This window comes from Grampus griseus (genome assembly GCF_964374135.1).
Source record: "Grampus griseus genome assembly, chromosome: 13".
Classification (NCBI taxonomy): Eukaryota; Metazoa; Chordata; class Mammalia; order Artiodactyla; family Delphinidae; genus Grampus; species Grampus griseus.
Genome location: NC_139007.1, coordinates 37377474 through 37393869, shown reverse-complemented (window position 1 = coordinate 37393869; position 16396 = coordinate 37377474).

Sequence of the window (16396 nt, the reverse complement as noted above, 5' to 3'; positions counted from 1 at the left end):
GTGTTTTTCCAAACGGTCCTCTTTACTTCTCTGTTTTACCCGATTGTGATTCCCCTGACTTGGAAACCATAAACTGAGAAAGAAGTAAGAAACCAGGATAAATTCATGTTTTCTTTTCACTGACATTTATTAAGTGTGACTATGTGCAAAGCACTATCTTGGATACAAAGATGACCAGAGAGGGAGATTGTTTGTGTCTTTCACCACTATACTGTGGGCTTCTGAGGATCAGAGTCTCTTTGAAGGCAGAGTGGGATATAACAAATAGAACAGACAGATCTGGGTTCAAATACTAGCTTCCCCATTGACTGTGACATTAGGCAAATTCCCCAAGCTTTGTCTTGCCTTTCAGAAGTGGAGACAGTCGTGCTTACTAGCAAAGTGGCTGCTGAGTGCTCGAAAGCCCCTATCTCCGCACCCATTACAGAGGTTGACATTCAGTAAATGCTGTCAAAGGAAATATGTTTTTATTTTATTTTTTAATTTTTTAAAATTTTATTTCATTTTTGTGGCCCCGCCATGCGGTTTGCAGGATCTTAGTTCTCTGACCAGGGATCGAACCCGGGCCCACAGCAGTGAAAGCACTGAGTCCTAACCACTAGACCGCTAGGGTACTCCCAGGAAATATGTGTTTATAATGATGAAGGAAGCAAGTAAGATAGAGTAATAGTAAAGGAACACTGGATTGGAAACTAATTAGAAGAATATAAATTATATATAAAGTAGGTCTAGAGAATTCTTTTAACATATAGGACAATATAAAGTGAGAAAAGGTCTAGAAAGGAGATTGTAGAGCCCACCCAGGGGTGTATCTTTAAAAAGCAATATTTAAAGAGCAAAGAGAAGTGTAAAGCTTGCTATTTGGAAAGCTGTGGGGTTGGATGAGAACAGTATTCCCACAATGTGGTCTGTGAACCACCTGCATCAAAGTCAGGGGCTTGCTGTAGATTCAGGACTTTACCCAGACCTACTGAGGCAGAATCTCTAAAGAGGAGGTCCAGGAATCAACATTTCTTATAAACTTCCAAATAATTTTCACACCAATACCAGTTTTAGATTCAGTGGGTAGATGACAAATTTCTAAGGTTCCAATGACATCTAACTCTTGGTGTGGTACAAAAGACAAAACATGAGTTTTGAAGTAAGACAGATTCCAGGCAAACTGGAATGCTCAACATTTAAGCCAGCAAAAACAAACAAACAAAACCCTACCCAATAGAAAGTAGAAAGGGGAGAAAGATAAATACTGTATGATCCCACTTACATGTGGAATCTGAAAAAAACTGAACTCATAGATTCAGAGAACAGATTGGTGGTTGCCAGCAGCAGGGGTTGGGATGGGGGAGGAGGGGAATGGGTAAAGGTGGTCAAAAGGCACAAACCTCCAGTTATAAAATGTAAGTCATGGGGAGGTAACGTACAGCACAGTGACCTACAGCTAGTGATACTGTGTTGCATATTTGAAAGTTGCTAAGAGAGTAAATCCTAAAAAAACTTCGTTAACTATGTATGGTGATGGATGTTAACTAGATTTACTGTGGTAGTTATCTCTCAGTATATACAAATGTCTAATCATTATGTTGCACACCTGAAACTATGTTATATGTATTTGTACCTCAATTAAAAAAAAAAGAAAACAAAAAAAAGGGAAAAGAAGTATAAACTGTGTAATAAGTGAAAAATATAGAATAAAATGGCAGAAATTAGTACCTATATGAGAACGAATTATAATAAATTAATTAAATTCACCAATTAAAAAAACAGAATCTCAGATTCAGTTAAAAAGCAATAGCCGGGGGCTTCCCTGGTGGCTCAGTGGTTGGGAGGCCGCCTGCCAATGCGGGGAGCGCGGGTTCGTGCCCCGGTCCGGGAGGATCCCACATGCCGCGGAGCAGCTGGGCCCATGAGCCATGGCCACTGAGCCTGCGCGTCCGGAGCGTGTGCTCTGCAGCGGGAGAGGCCGCAGCGGTGAAAGGTCCGTGTACCGCATAAAAAAAAAAAAGCAATATCCAATAATAAGTTGTCTAAAAGAGAAACTTAAAACAAAAAGACACAGAAAGATTGAAAATAAAAGATGGAAAAAAATATGAGCCAAAAGAAAAAAGGAAAGGAATATTAATATCTGACAATATAGAATATAAGGCAAAAAAATATAATGGACAAAGAAGGGCATTATATGCTGATAAAAGGAACAATAGAGCAAAAAGATATAACCATAAAAAACATGTATGCATTTAACAATACAGCCTCAAAATATACAAAGGAACAACTGAAAAAAAAATGCAGGGAGAAATGGATAAATCAAGTTACAGTTAAAAGATTTTAGCCACATCTTTCAGAAATTGATAAATCAAGCAGACATAAAATATACATATCAAAATTTTGAATCAGATAATTAATAAGCTCAAGCTATGAAGTATATATAGAGAGCTCAGCACCCAACGAGTAGTTTAGTAATAACTGTTAGACTGTACTAGATGAAAATGTCAATAGTTGAGAATTTTTTGCCTATAAAAATAGGTATTTTCATATTATGCCTCATAGGTTTTTGAGGGATTAAACTAGCTAATGTCTATAAAGCAATTAGCACAATGTCTAATTTAGTCTCTTTTGGTCTTTAGTCTACTAAGAGAATACTTGCCTCAATTATTAGTAATTGGATATGTGAGATCCAAAGAATTCAGTGACGTGAAATGTGAGGTCACAATTTTTTGTAAGATTAACAAAAAAAAATGACCAGTATAGAGCTAGCTGGTGAGGAATTCTGGGAGTCTAGCTGCCCTATCTAAATTCATGCCCAACTCAACTGTGATTTGGTGCCACCTGGTGGTGGTGGTTGGCTCCAACTTAAATATTTTGGGGGATAATTTTGAGTCCAGAGGCAACAGGATAGCATCCATGATCCCAGAAATGTACCAGTTAGTTGGCCAGATTCAGAAATTCATCTGGGAGAATACTGAGGACCAGGGACTCACCCTTCACCTCCTCTCTTTCTGAAACAAGTTCCCATGACTTTCCTTCACCTTCATGACCTTTGCCTCCACTCCAAGACCCCCTTCCCCACCCTAGTGTAGAACTTTAAGCCCTACCCCTGACCCTTATCCCTGCCTTGTTCTCAAATAGGGGCTAGGCAAGAAATGGGAACCAGTTGCCCATTCTGAAGTATACCTAAAATTATATTTTTGATGAGTGCATTATCAGGGGGTTTAACTGTGCTTTATCCAGGATCCCCTGAATGCTTACAACATATTAGCACTATAGTTTTTAGTTTAGAGCCTTTGATTACTGCAGGAGTTTCTGGTTGGCTATAAAAAGCCTTTATTAGGTTGAAACTAATTGAAATTCAAGGGAATTCCCTGGCGGTCCAGTGGTTAGGACTCAGTGCTTTCACTGCTGGGGCCTGGGTTCGATCCCTAGTCGGAGAACTGACATACCTCAAGCCACACAGCATGACCAGAAAAATAAAAAATAAAGCAGTAAGAAAAGGGAAGACAGGCAAAGGTGGAAAATTCCGTGCAGAGAATATTAACCCTATTACATGAATGCCATGAAATCTTAAATTTATGATTGCCTTTTGTGGATGATCTCTTGTCACCCAGCAGGTTCAGAAATTCTTAGTTCGGTTATTTCTTTGTTAAATTTCTTGATTTGGAGTAGCAGCTTTTCCTTCCTTGTATAAACATGTTGCCCTGCTCCAGTATTTATAGGTACACCCGCTGGACACACACACACTGGGCTTCTTGGAAACTGCATGGAGGTGCAAGGCTATAGAGGGGGCAGTGATCAGTTATCATTACCTTTAGTTTCTGTCCCCATCACCCTTCCTGGCATCCTCCCACTTCTGAGTTACCACTGGGTCACTAAAACGGAGTCAGGGAAAGGCAGTCTGAGAGACCAGCAGAAGTAGCGTTTTGGGATCAGGGTCTTCTTGCCCTACGGCTGCCAGAGGTCACATGTGTCTTCAATGAAACTGTCAAACACCAAGCTGAGTGTTGGATTTTGGAAGATTTGTGGCACACACCAGCGAAAGACTTAATCTGTCCACTACCTCTTGCTCTCATCTTACCTTCTTCTGCCCACCCTCTAACTTGAAGGCTCTCTGTGTTTCACTCAAAAGGGCTATTTAAAGTTTTCCAAATAGGACCTGCAGTTTCTTGCCTTAGCTACTGCCTATAGTTTTCCCCACTCAGAATGCCCTTCACCCGGCCTTTGTGGGTCAGAATCCTGCTCAGCATTCCTACGGACTCCTAGGACAGCCCCTTCTCCACAGAGCCTTCCTGGCTCCTCGCCTGGCTCCTCGCTCATCCCTGCTCTGGGTCTCTCCTGTGGTGCTGCCTTCTGCTTTATATCACAGTTTTCAGGGTTCATGATTGATTCCTGGGGTAGAATGACATCTCTTTGAGGACAGGGACCTTGCTTATCTGTTTCTTAATTCCCCAAAGGACTCAAAGCTTTGCAGTCGTAGGTGTTCAGTAAATATTTGTTTAGTTTTGAAAGCTGTTGTCACGTTAAAGCCGGCCACGCCATCTTCCAAAGGGGTCTCACCTCCCCCTGCCAACTGCATGGGTGCTCAGCCCTCTATTTAGGTACTAATGGTCTCCCCCACCTCTCTCCACAATTGACGTGAGCCTACTTCTGTCACTGCAAAAATTCTCTGGGAGTGTAGCATTGGGAAAGCACATTCACTTACTCCAGCCTAGGTGAGCGATCCCTTTGGCACTGAAATAATTTGCTTACTTTCCTAATGTCAAGGCTGAATAAATGCAGTTTCCACAAGTACAAAGTTTACTTACTGAAAACTAGGATTGCATCAAGCATCTCACGAAGAATTTGCATGGCTACAGAAGCTGTACCTTTTATGTGTCTTAATTTTTTAATATTTAAATGTTATTAAATCATTAGATGTCAATTTGGGTGTCATATATTTTATTATAGACAGCATTTGAAAACTTCAGTATCTCTAGAAGGAAAATTCAGGAAATACCAGATGTTTTGAGTCTTAGGGCATCATAACATAAGCACCATATTTATCCCAAAACATTCATTTCTCCCTGCCACTATAGATATGCCATTTATTTCTGCTGATACTAATACTCTCCTTTAAAAAAATGTTTGTAACTTTACTGGAGGAAAGTAACCCAAAACTTCCCTAATTTCTAGTGTAAAATATTCAGAGGGAAGAAGCAGGTAATGTGGATTATTGGGTTCCTCTGGTACCTTTTCCCTCAAATTCACATACTCGTGTGCTGCAGGGCAATTATTCCTCTTTGCTCCATGCTGATTATATAGGTCAGGAGGGTAATAAGTTCATTTATTTGAAGGATTTTCATCTGGTATATTTCTAATATTCTTGCCCCATTCCTGACCACTCAAATCAGTATCACAGTGAGACCAGCATCTCTCTCCCACCACCAAAGAAAATGATGAAACAAAGGTAATTTGAGTGTGAACTTTCTGCTCCCAAATCTTTCATCTTCCCAGAGCACAAGGGTTATATTGCTTTAGTCCTTTCAACCAGTTATGGCTCAGTAATAACGTTAGTCCTTTAAATCCATGATGGCTCAGTAATAACTAGTATTGTGTTTACTATTAACTCAAACCTTCAAGGTATTACATATTTTTTCAAAAACCTTATTACTGAATTCAGAAATTGCCCATGGCAGAATCAAGAATACAAGGGACCTATACTAATAAAAGTAAGTGTTACATCATACTATATTATTAACAAGATGCTATGTTAGATACATCTATTTTACTGTGAAAAATGGAATCTTGATTAATTGGCTGAATTGGGATTTCCTTTCTAAAAGATTTTCCTAGTGCTTCCTTCCTTAGAGTCCATAGCGTAGAGAAATTCTGAAACTGTTTTATAGATAGCCTCAGATCAAATATGTTCAGTAAGTATGTGTGGCAAGATAATATCTTTGAGATACTAATCTATATTTTTATTCTCCTGGTATTTCCTCCTTTCCCTTCCCTGTCTCCTAGCAGATATTCCCATCTGGGTTTATCATCTTGGCGAAGGGATGAGATGGGGCAGAAAGTTGAAATCGCCCTCAAGCTTTTGTTTCTAAAAGCTTAAGCCCCAGCAGGGAGAAGATTTGAGCCAGAGGCAAACTGTCTTGGGCAGAAGCAGGAAAACCCTGGACAGAGTAGTGGGGACAGGCAGGGCTGCTGTGTGGGCTCTCTAGCAGGCCTGCCCCCAAGAAGCTGTAGCGGTGAGTTGTGACCACAAAGTAAAGGCCAGTGGGTTACATTTGACTTTGTTTGGCCATGTGAATTTCAGTCGCTCAGCATTACAAATCTAGGCAATTTTACATAAAAGTCCGGGTTGGGGCTTCTCTTGAATAATTAGCAGTTTGGGCCACACTGTGTTCAGTCGTTTATGGCACCAAGGCTGCCTGCCTTAGATAAGGAATGAACGCTCTAGTTTGCCGGAGTCCCTAGAAGTCCCTGTTTCATCCCTACGCTGAAGCCAAGGGTTAATTGCCACTCATCATGGCACTTGCACTGCTGCTCTCCAGACGATAGAGGGTGGTCCTCTTTAACCCAGATTTTTTCCGTAAGTGAAGAAGTACAAGATAGACTAAAGATGGCTCATGCTGAAAGAAACAGAGGAGCTAGTGCATTTCTTTGTAGACCTGAAGATGTTCTTATGTGTCTAACAGGCAGACTGCTTGCTTCACTCATGAGCTCTCCTTACACGCTTCCTGTAGGCATTTGCATCACGTATCCCTGTTCTAGGCAGCCTCACAAAGAGATGACCGTGTCCCTGGTTGGGCATGGCAGAGCTGCTGCCTGCAGGGCACGGGCGAGCAGAATGATAGACAGGCAAGAACCCATGTGGGCAGGTGCCTGGAGGGCAGAGGCCCCTGGAAGCTTCTGGTGGGGGTGGGGAGGACTCCAAAAGGCTGGGGCTCAAGATAGAAAGTAAATTATAAAAGTTGTTATTTCATACACACAAATGTATCGACTGAGATTTGCTTGCAGTACCTTTACTTTCTGGCTGGCTTGGTCATTTAAGCTCAGGGCTCGGGTGGCACCAAAGTGAACATGCAACAGAGGCCACCAGGGCCTGTCCTGGAGAAAGATGGCAGGATTCACTGTCCTTTCCTTATGAGAGGGGTAAGGAGAATGGACATTAGACTTGTAGTTTGGGGACCATCACATGTTTTAGAATTATATGACATTACCCTTTTTCCTTCCTGGATGGAGTTTGAATTTAAAGCGCTGTCTTCCAGATGGCATTCTGGGTGGTCTTATGAACCTTTGTGCTTTTTCTGCTAAACTAGAAATGTGTTTTTCAAAACCCTAACTGTTACGTGCCTGGGCTAGTTATTTCAACAGTTTGCTCACCTCATTTATAACCAATAAAAATAACAGCTATTCTTTATTGAACTAACCTTATACCAGCTGCTCTGCAGTGCTACCCATAATTGCGTGCCTCAAGGTGGGGTTGCCCCATGCTTTGAAAAAGGAAATGGAAGCTGAAAGCTTAAGCAGCATCCAAACTCTTACACTTAGTACAAGTGGGAGCCTGAGTTCAAATCCAGGACTTCATAAGCTCTGCAGTCTACAGCCAGCAAGTGTGACAGCATTTATCACCACCTGCTACCTGCAGGACAGCAATAGGGCTGGAGGGATGGAAATGTGAATGCAAAGGGCCAAGTCCCCAAGGAACAGCAAAACTAAATTAGGCACATTCTTTAGAAAGAAAAGGGAAAGCAGATTCCTGCAGTGACAGAGATGTTGGCAGTGATCCTTGGAGTTGTGCTGTAGCAGAGGAAGCCACCTTGTCAGCAGACGTTCACTCTGGGATCCAGTGCCTCTGGGATGTTAGGACTGAGTCCAAGTCAGCTTACTCCTCTTTTTCCCACCTGTTATGAGGTGGACTGTGTCCCCAAGATGATGTTGAACTCCTTACCCCCATTGTCTGTGAAATAGGGTCCGTTTGGAAATAGGATCGTCTTTGCAGATGATCAAGTTAAGATGAGGCTGTTAGAGTGGGTCCTGATCCAAGATGACTGTGTCCTTATATAAAGGAGAAATTTAGACAGAGACAGACATGTACAGAAGGGAGAGGATGTGAAGACCCAGGGAGAATGCCATCTAAGTGCCAAGGAATGCCTGAGGTCCACAGAAGCTAGGAGAGAGTCCCAGACAGTCCTTGGTTCTGTCCTAGCCCTCAGACAGAACCAAGCCAGCCAACATCTCGATTTGGGACTTCTAGCCTCCAGATCCACTGACACAATAAATTTCTGATGATCTAAACCATCCAGTTTGTGGTACTTTATAATGGCAGTCCTAGGAAAGAAAAACATCACCCAATACATATACATTGTGTGGGTTTGTCATTGTCCGTTTCAGAGGCCTGCTGAGCAGGGCTGGCACCGAGCCCCTGGGAAGGTCTGGCATCATCCACACGCAGCCTCGAGTGACTACCCACATTTCAAGCTTCAGCCCCAAGTCCAGTCAGCTGGAGCGTCGAGTGCGTGTGTCACAGTCACAGCACAGAAGAGCCACTTGAGATACTGCAGAAGGCAACAGGAGGGATGACATGCATCTGAGGCGTCATGGAGTCTAGTACAAGAGCATCATAGCAAACACAAATAAACAGTATAGTCAGGTAACGCCAGTTAGGCTGAGATAGGGGCTGTCTGAAATAAAGGAGTAAGTAGAACGCTGGGAGCATAGTCCTGGGTGCTACTGCCTCTGGTGTGGGACGGGGATGGTGAAAACCTCATGACAGAGAAGACATTTGGCTGGGCTTCGAAGGATGAATAGGAGTTGGCAAGGGCACCAGAGAAGCATCACAAGCAAAGGCAGAGGAGAGAGAAATGCCCAGCCTGAGCAGGAAGGAGTGCTTAAGGACTCCCTTGTGTCTTACAGTAGAATGGAATTTTCTGAAAGGAAAAGATTAAATTCTATTCTGGTTAGCACTACTGCGTTTCAAACGGCTAAACTGGGAAATAACCAGAATTAATTGGGAAACAGCAGAAGAATTAGTACTCAGGATATAATGCCGGTCATGCCAATTACCAGTTATGCATCTAGAGTCTGGCACATATTAGGCCTGCAATAATTATTTGTTAAATGAAAGAATGAATTACAAACCATGTCATCTCTCCTGGCTTTATTTTTTTTCCCATCTGTTTAAAAATGGGGTGGGGGACTTGCCTGGTGGTCAGTGGTTAAGAATCTGCCTGCCAACGCAGGGAACATGGGTTCAATCCCTGGTCCGGGAAGATCTCACGTGCCGCGGAGAAACTAAGCCCATGCACCACAACTACTGAAGCCCATGCGCTCTAAGGCCCGAGTGCCACAACTACTGAGCCCACATGCTGCAACTACTGAAGCCTGCACGCCTAGAGCCCGTGCTCCACAACATGAGAAGCCTGCACACTGCAACGAACAGAAGCCCCTGCTCGCCGCAACTAGAGAAAGACCACGCACAGCAACGAAGACCTAACGCAGCCAAAAATAAATAAATTTATTATTTTTTTTAAATGGGATGTATTGGGACTTCCTTGGTGGTCCAGCAGTTAAGACTCCAAGCTTCCAATGCAGAGGGCGTCGGTTCAATTCCTGGCTGGAGAACTAAGATCCCACATGCTGTGGGCAGTGTGGCCAAAAAAAATAAATAAAAATGGGGTGGATTGGTATGGCGAGGTGATATAGCTATTCCACCTCTCTCAGGTCTATGATCAAGGGCAAACAGGATGACAAAATTTGAAAACGCTATTGTTATAGATTAAATGTTTGTGTTCCTCCCAAATTCATATGCTGAAGCCCTAACTGCCAACATAATGCTATTTGGAGATGGAGCCTTTGGGAAGTAATTAGGGTTAGATAACTAGGTTGTAAGTGTGGGGCCCTTGTGATGGGATTAGTGCCCTAATAAGAAGAGATACCAGGGAAGGAACTTGCTCTCTATCCACCATGTGAGGATGCAGCAAGAAGGTGGCTATCTGCAAAACAGGAAGACAGCTCTCACCAGAACCCAACCATGCCAGCACCCTGATCTTGGACTTCCAGCTTCCGGAGATGTGAGAAAAGAAATTTCTGCTATTTAAGCAACCCAGTGTATGGTACTTTATTATAGCAGCCTGAGCAGACTAAGACAACTATGGAAAGAACTTTGTACCTGTATGATATTATTCCAGAGTTGGTATAGAAGGGTGGATGGAGCCCTAGATTGGGTGGTGGTGGGGTTCTGGCATGTGGCCCAGATCCTGCCATGACTTAGCTGCCTGCCTTTGGGCTATTCCCTTATAACACATAGGTGGTTCAGGGACAATTCCAGGAGGCGCTGTTCACATAGACTAGGAGCTGTCCTGCTCCAAGCCTTTGACCCTTTGTTTCTTCGTCTATAGAGAGGGAAAGAGAAATGGAACATATGATATCTAACAACAATTCACTTATTCTTTCAGCAACTATTTGTTGAGAATTGACTATGTCTCAGGCACAGAGCCAGGCACTTGGAGAGAGTGCTGGAACATGGTCTTGCCCTCCAAAAGTTTACATTCTAGTCGGGGAGACAGATAAAAAGGCAATCACAGCTTCACATGAGCCGGGTCTCTGTGTCAGTCTGCTCAGGCTTCTATAACAAAATACCACAGACTGAGGAACTTAAACACCAGAAATGTATTTTCTCACAATTCTGGAGGCTGGAAGTCTAAGATCAAGGTGCCAGCAGGGGTCTCCTGAGGCTCTCTTCCAGGCCTGCAGACAGCCACCGATGTGTCCTGACATGGCCTTTTCTCTGTGTATGCACATCCCTCTTATAAGGACACCAGTCACTGGACTGAGGGCCACTCACATAAACTCATTTAACCTTAACCACCTCTTTAAAGGCCCTATATCCAAATACAGTCACATTCTGAGCTACGCTGGGGGTTAGGATCCAACACCTAAATTTGAGGGGCCACAATTCAGTCCATAACAGCCTCTATGACAGGGAGAGAACAAGGTGCCATGCAGGTGCAAAGCAGGGGCCTCCACCCCAGACTGGGACCCACGAGGCCTCTTGAGGAAGAGAGCTAAGCTGCCGAGGACTGAAGAATGAGGCTGGAGGCTGAGCTGCTACTATTTTTAATTAATTAATTAATTAAATGTTGGGGCTGCACCACAGCATGCAGGACCTAAGTTCCCCAACCAAGGGTCGAACCCGTGCCTCCTGCAGTGGGAGCGTGGAGTCCTAACCACTGGACTGCCAGGAAATTCCCCGAGCTGCTACTTTAATGAATACAACTGTGTGAAGCACTAACCTTGCGTTAGTGGGTGGTCCTCTTTAACCAGATTACACGCTTCCTGTAGGCATTTGCATTTGTATATTTCACTCTTTGGTGGGCTCATTTATTTTTAAACCTATTTGGCCTTTGGTAGGTGTGACATACAAACAGGAACCCCAAAGCATCGTTTCAGAGGCCAGTGTGCCTTGGGCAAGCTACCTTTCCTTTTTGCCTCGGTTTCCTTATTGGTACAATCAGGCCATTGGCATCTATTACTTCTCAGGCCCTAACGTGCCGTGATTATAGGGAAATCCTTAGACATATTTGGTTACATCTCTAAAATACTGTGCTGACACTTTAGAAGCTTGGGGAAAGGGAGCTGTGGATTCTGTAGCCAAGTACTGTATTTGCTTTTGGAGCATTATTACTAAGAGTTCTTCTTTTTTTTTTCCTGTCATGACAACAGATTGATAAAGGGGAGTCAGGTGACAGGTGTCAATCCAGGCACTCACACCAGTGTTGCATGACTTTTAGCTACTCCAGAGTGACTTTTGTTCCTTAGGCCAAGGTGACAACTCGACTCTTTTTGGGTCTGTGGGAGGGGGAAAGGGCTACAAAAGCAATAGATGCTCATTGTGGGGGAAAAAAATGAAATCAAACATTTCATAAAGGTTTAACATGAAAAAGTAAGTCCTCCTTTCCACCATTCTATACCTCAGGGGTATCCACTGTTACCCATGTTTTCCAGACCTTTTCTATTCACACCCAGATAGGTACATACATGTTTCTCCTTTTTTACAAAAATGGGATTACACTATATAGAGATCTATAATTTTCTTTTTACTCAATAATATGTCATAGACACTTTTCTGTACCCATAAAAAAGAGTACCTCCCCTCTTTCTAAAGCTGACATAGTATAACATAGCATGTGTCATCCATTTGACTATTTTCCGGGTCCTCTCCAATTTTTTTCTATTATGAATGATCCTGCAATGAACATTCTTGTAGATAGATGTAGCCTTGGTTGAGTTAGGATAGATTCCTAAAGGTAGAATCACTGGATCTCAAGTTCATTTCTACGATGTATTTCATTTTACGGAGAAGATTTCAGGCAAGTCAAGTAAGACTTTAAAAATGTGTATGTATGTATGGAGAGCATCTCATTTAGAGTCTTTTGAACCACAGCATGAAATAATTTCTTAAAAACCAGCCAATTACTAGAGCAGTATTATATCTCCTTTTTTTTTTCTTTGTTAGTGGGCTCTGATTGGCTGGGAAACCAGCCTCCCCCTGCTCCCTGCTTCCTGCCTGTCGCTGCGGCTGTGTGATCAGTGTGGGGAACTCCTGACTGCAGGCCCTTGAGTGCCCTCTGGGCTCGGGGGCCCTGGTGGCTGCAGCGCCTCCAGCTAGCACTCTGGGCTCAGAATGAGCTATAGTTCAGGCTGCCATTTGTTTTCTCAAGGGCTTGAGATTGAGAGTGGGATTGCAGCAGTTTTCACTCTCCCTAATATTTCTTTTTGCAGACTCCTATTGTGCAAGCCAGATATTCAACTAAAATCAGATCCTAATGGTTATGCTGGGTGCTTAAAATCTCAAGGTGCTATAAATTATTCATTAGTTCTTCTACTCATAAGGAAAACTGCCCAGCATAAAGTCTCTGCAGCTTTTCATTCAAAATCTCATTTTTTTCCACATTGGGTCACGGTGTGTCACTACCTGCTCCAGATTCCACTAAAGGTAGGGCTTCCCTGCCACCTCCCAGCACACAAGGGGTTAAACTCAACTCTCTGAGCCCACCTTCCCAAACAAAAGTCAGTTTTGCAAGTTATTCAGCAAGGTGGCTTTCAGTAGGTTCTATTTAATAAAGTTAATACAGGCTCCTCTGCCCTTCCTCTTTTTCCCTCTTACTTCTCCGTTGTGAGTATTCACGGAATCTGGATCTGCCAGCTACTTCTGTTTGAAGTTGAAGGCTTGGCAAAATTTTACATGAAGCAGGCAAGAAATAAAGTGGAAATGTCTACAAGTAACAGTGAAATCTGTTACATTGTTCTGACTTAACTACTGGGGGGAAAAGAGTCCTACTAAATACTGTCTTGGCAACTGTAAATACATTTTAGCGATGGTCAAAACTTTTAGAACAACAGCTAAAAGATACCTGAAACCTGATGTCTGTCTTGCCACTCTTAATTATATATATTGACATTAAAGATATCCCACTCTTCATTAAATGCTGTGTAATTTTCCTTTTGAGTTTTTACAGTTAGTGTTTTACGTGAGTCCTTTATATGGCCAAGTAGCCAGTTTACCCCCTGCTGCCTTTTACTCAGGTAAAATTGGAAATGAATTCATTAGATCAATTGCAGCAACTCTAATTTGAAATCTTGAAAAATGCCTTGCTAATTAAGAAATTTCCAATCAAGTAGACTTCTAAATCTCAGGTTGTTATTTCTTTCAGGTCTTTATACATATCCTTATGAACCATTAGCAGTCACTCCTACTGACTTTGTAAGATTGTGTCAGGCAAGCACTGTTTTTTAAACCTCATTCCTCTCCCCATCTTACTCCATGTTTATTCATATTTTTCATAAGGCATTACGTTTATCCAATAGCACTTTCAAAACTATTGTTTTTTAAAGGCTCCAAGATACAACTGGAATACAATTCCGATGCATCTGTTTTCCCTTTCTCCTTATTAAAAAAAAATAGAAATTCATATAAACATACAAAACCATGTGAAGGTAGGTAGTTTCCTTTCCCACATAGCAATAACTTCCATTTCTATCTGTTAATAACTTATTTGGAACAGCTTACTTTGTTAAGCAGCAATGCTGATCCAGTTATGCAAATTAAGATACATTAATTTGAATAATACTCAAGGTCACTTTGTAGTTTCCTGAGAGATTGTTTTGAAAAGTCAGTTTAAGTCAGTTAAGCACGCTGCTTACCTTAGATGCTATTTATTAATAGAATTATTGTATTTGACAAAAACTTTGGTTTTGAACAATGTGAACAAAGAAATGTTAATTTCTAATTATTTTATATATATCTATTATTATTTAATTTCTCCTCCAATACCTGAGTTGTTTTGTGAATGATTGGCTATAGATACATCCCTTAACACATATTTCATCTAGTCCCTTTTGTAAAAATGTAACAAGGTCATTTTACATTTTTACACCATAAAGTGGTTTAAAAATGCAAAGTGAGCTTAAATGCTACTCTTAACTCTTCCTAACTTTTCCACTGGGAAACCCTAGAAAACTGAATTAATGAAATGCAACTTACGCTTTTTAAATTCTAATTATAACTGTCACATTAAATTGAAGGTGAGACTAAAACTGCTATATCTGTTAACTAAGTCAAGTGATGTACTATATCATACGTGTTATTTAATGTGCGAATGTTAAAAGTCAAGTTCCCGGCAGAAATCGAAGTACCTCCATTCTGTCTTCAGGGAATGTATAAATTAACCATTCTGCCCCAAGCGGTCCTCCTCCCTTCCTCCCTCCGCCCTATTTTAAATGTAGATAGGGCAACCCAAGTCTTTTGAATTTGAAGGGCTGCTATCTCGGCCCCATTCTTTTCATCATCCTGTTTTGAATGACACTGAGCACGTATGGATTCTTTTATAAAAGCACCCCCTGGATGCAGGGCTTGGTTCTCCCGGCTGCTTGCTAATTTTGCATAGCAATTAGTACTGACTTCTCAGAATCGGCTATCCAAATACAGTTCGAGAACGTTCCACGTAGTTCCTCAAAGGTCTTAGATAACCTCTTGCCCCTTGATTTCAAACCCGAAGGGGAAGAACTTGCATAATTGCTAAATTCCCAGTTGGAGCGGTCTGGCAGAGGATACGTAATCCAAAACTATACGTTAATTCAAACCCTCCCCGCGCCTGGGCAGCAAGGAGCCAGCATATGCCTTCTTTTAAATCTATTCTACCAATTCACTGACCGCTCAGGGCTGGGCCACATGGCCCTTCCTTGCAGCCAGTCAGCTGTGAGCAGCAGATGGGATAATTTGCATTTTTCTTTTTATACTTTCTTCGACCGGCAAATTAAAGGATTTTTTTTAAATTTACATTCTCATTGTTTGCCTTAAATATAAACATGGCTTAACTGCTGCGTTGGGCTTCCCTGACCCTCACACCCCACACTCCTTCAAGTCAGTGAGACTTGAGAAAATACCCGAGCGGTAGGTTTCGTGTTTATCAACTTGGAATCTCCAGTCCGGGAGTCATGAGTAGAAAGAATCAGCTTTTACTGAGTTGGTGACTCGTGTTTTTCTATTTTAAGAGCTTGGCGCAGATACCCCGTGGGTTTGTCTGTGGCATGTGGGTCTGCGAGCGCGCGCACTTCTGAATCTCTGGGTCTGCGGCCTCAAACCTCAAAACTTCGGGTTACAAGTAGAAGGCAGATTTTTAGCTCTCAGGCTTACAAGAGAGGGCGGCCACCCTGCTGGGGGAGTGGCCTGAGCCAGTGTTTCCCAGCGCCGGGGTCGCTCTCCCGCGGCCCGCCAGACTCCATGCCGGCTCCGCGGGGCCGCTGGGTCCCCGCGCCCCGATGTCTTTGTGCCGATCGCGGCGCGGGAACACTCGCCCGGGGGGCCAGGGCCACGGCGGAGATACCAAAAATGCTGTTGAGGCGCGGGCGCGAGGGGAGGCGCCCAGTACAGTCGCCGATCCGCGGAGGAAAAAAAAAAAAGTAGAAAAAGAGGCTTTTCAGGTCAAACTCCTCGTATCTAAGAAACCACGTTTTAGAGAAATGACTCGCGATGGGGAGAACACACGGTGTGCAGGGTACATTGTTAGCCAGCGCTGGCCCGGCTCACCGTGGGTGCGCGGCCGCCGCTCCCCGCCCCGGGCAGCGGGCGCGGGCCCACGTGGAGCCGCGCGGTACCGGATGAGCGCGCCGGGCAGCCCGGGTCCCCGGAGTGCGCGCCCCAGCTCCCTGCCGCGGCCGTTCACGCCCGAGCGCCGCCGCCGGTCCCGCGTGTGCCCCGCTGAGGGGGAGGGGCGGGCCGGGGGTGGGGGCGGAGGGGTTGTGGTTCCACTGCAGCGGGGGCTCCTGTGTCCTTGTGCGGAAATGACACACGGAGTCCCGTCACGTCACGCGAGAGCGCAGCGCACGGACACACAAAGAGAGGGGAAAATACACGGCGCCC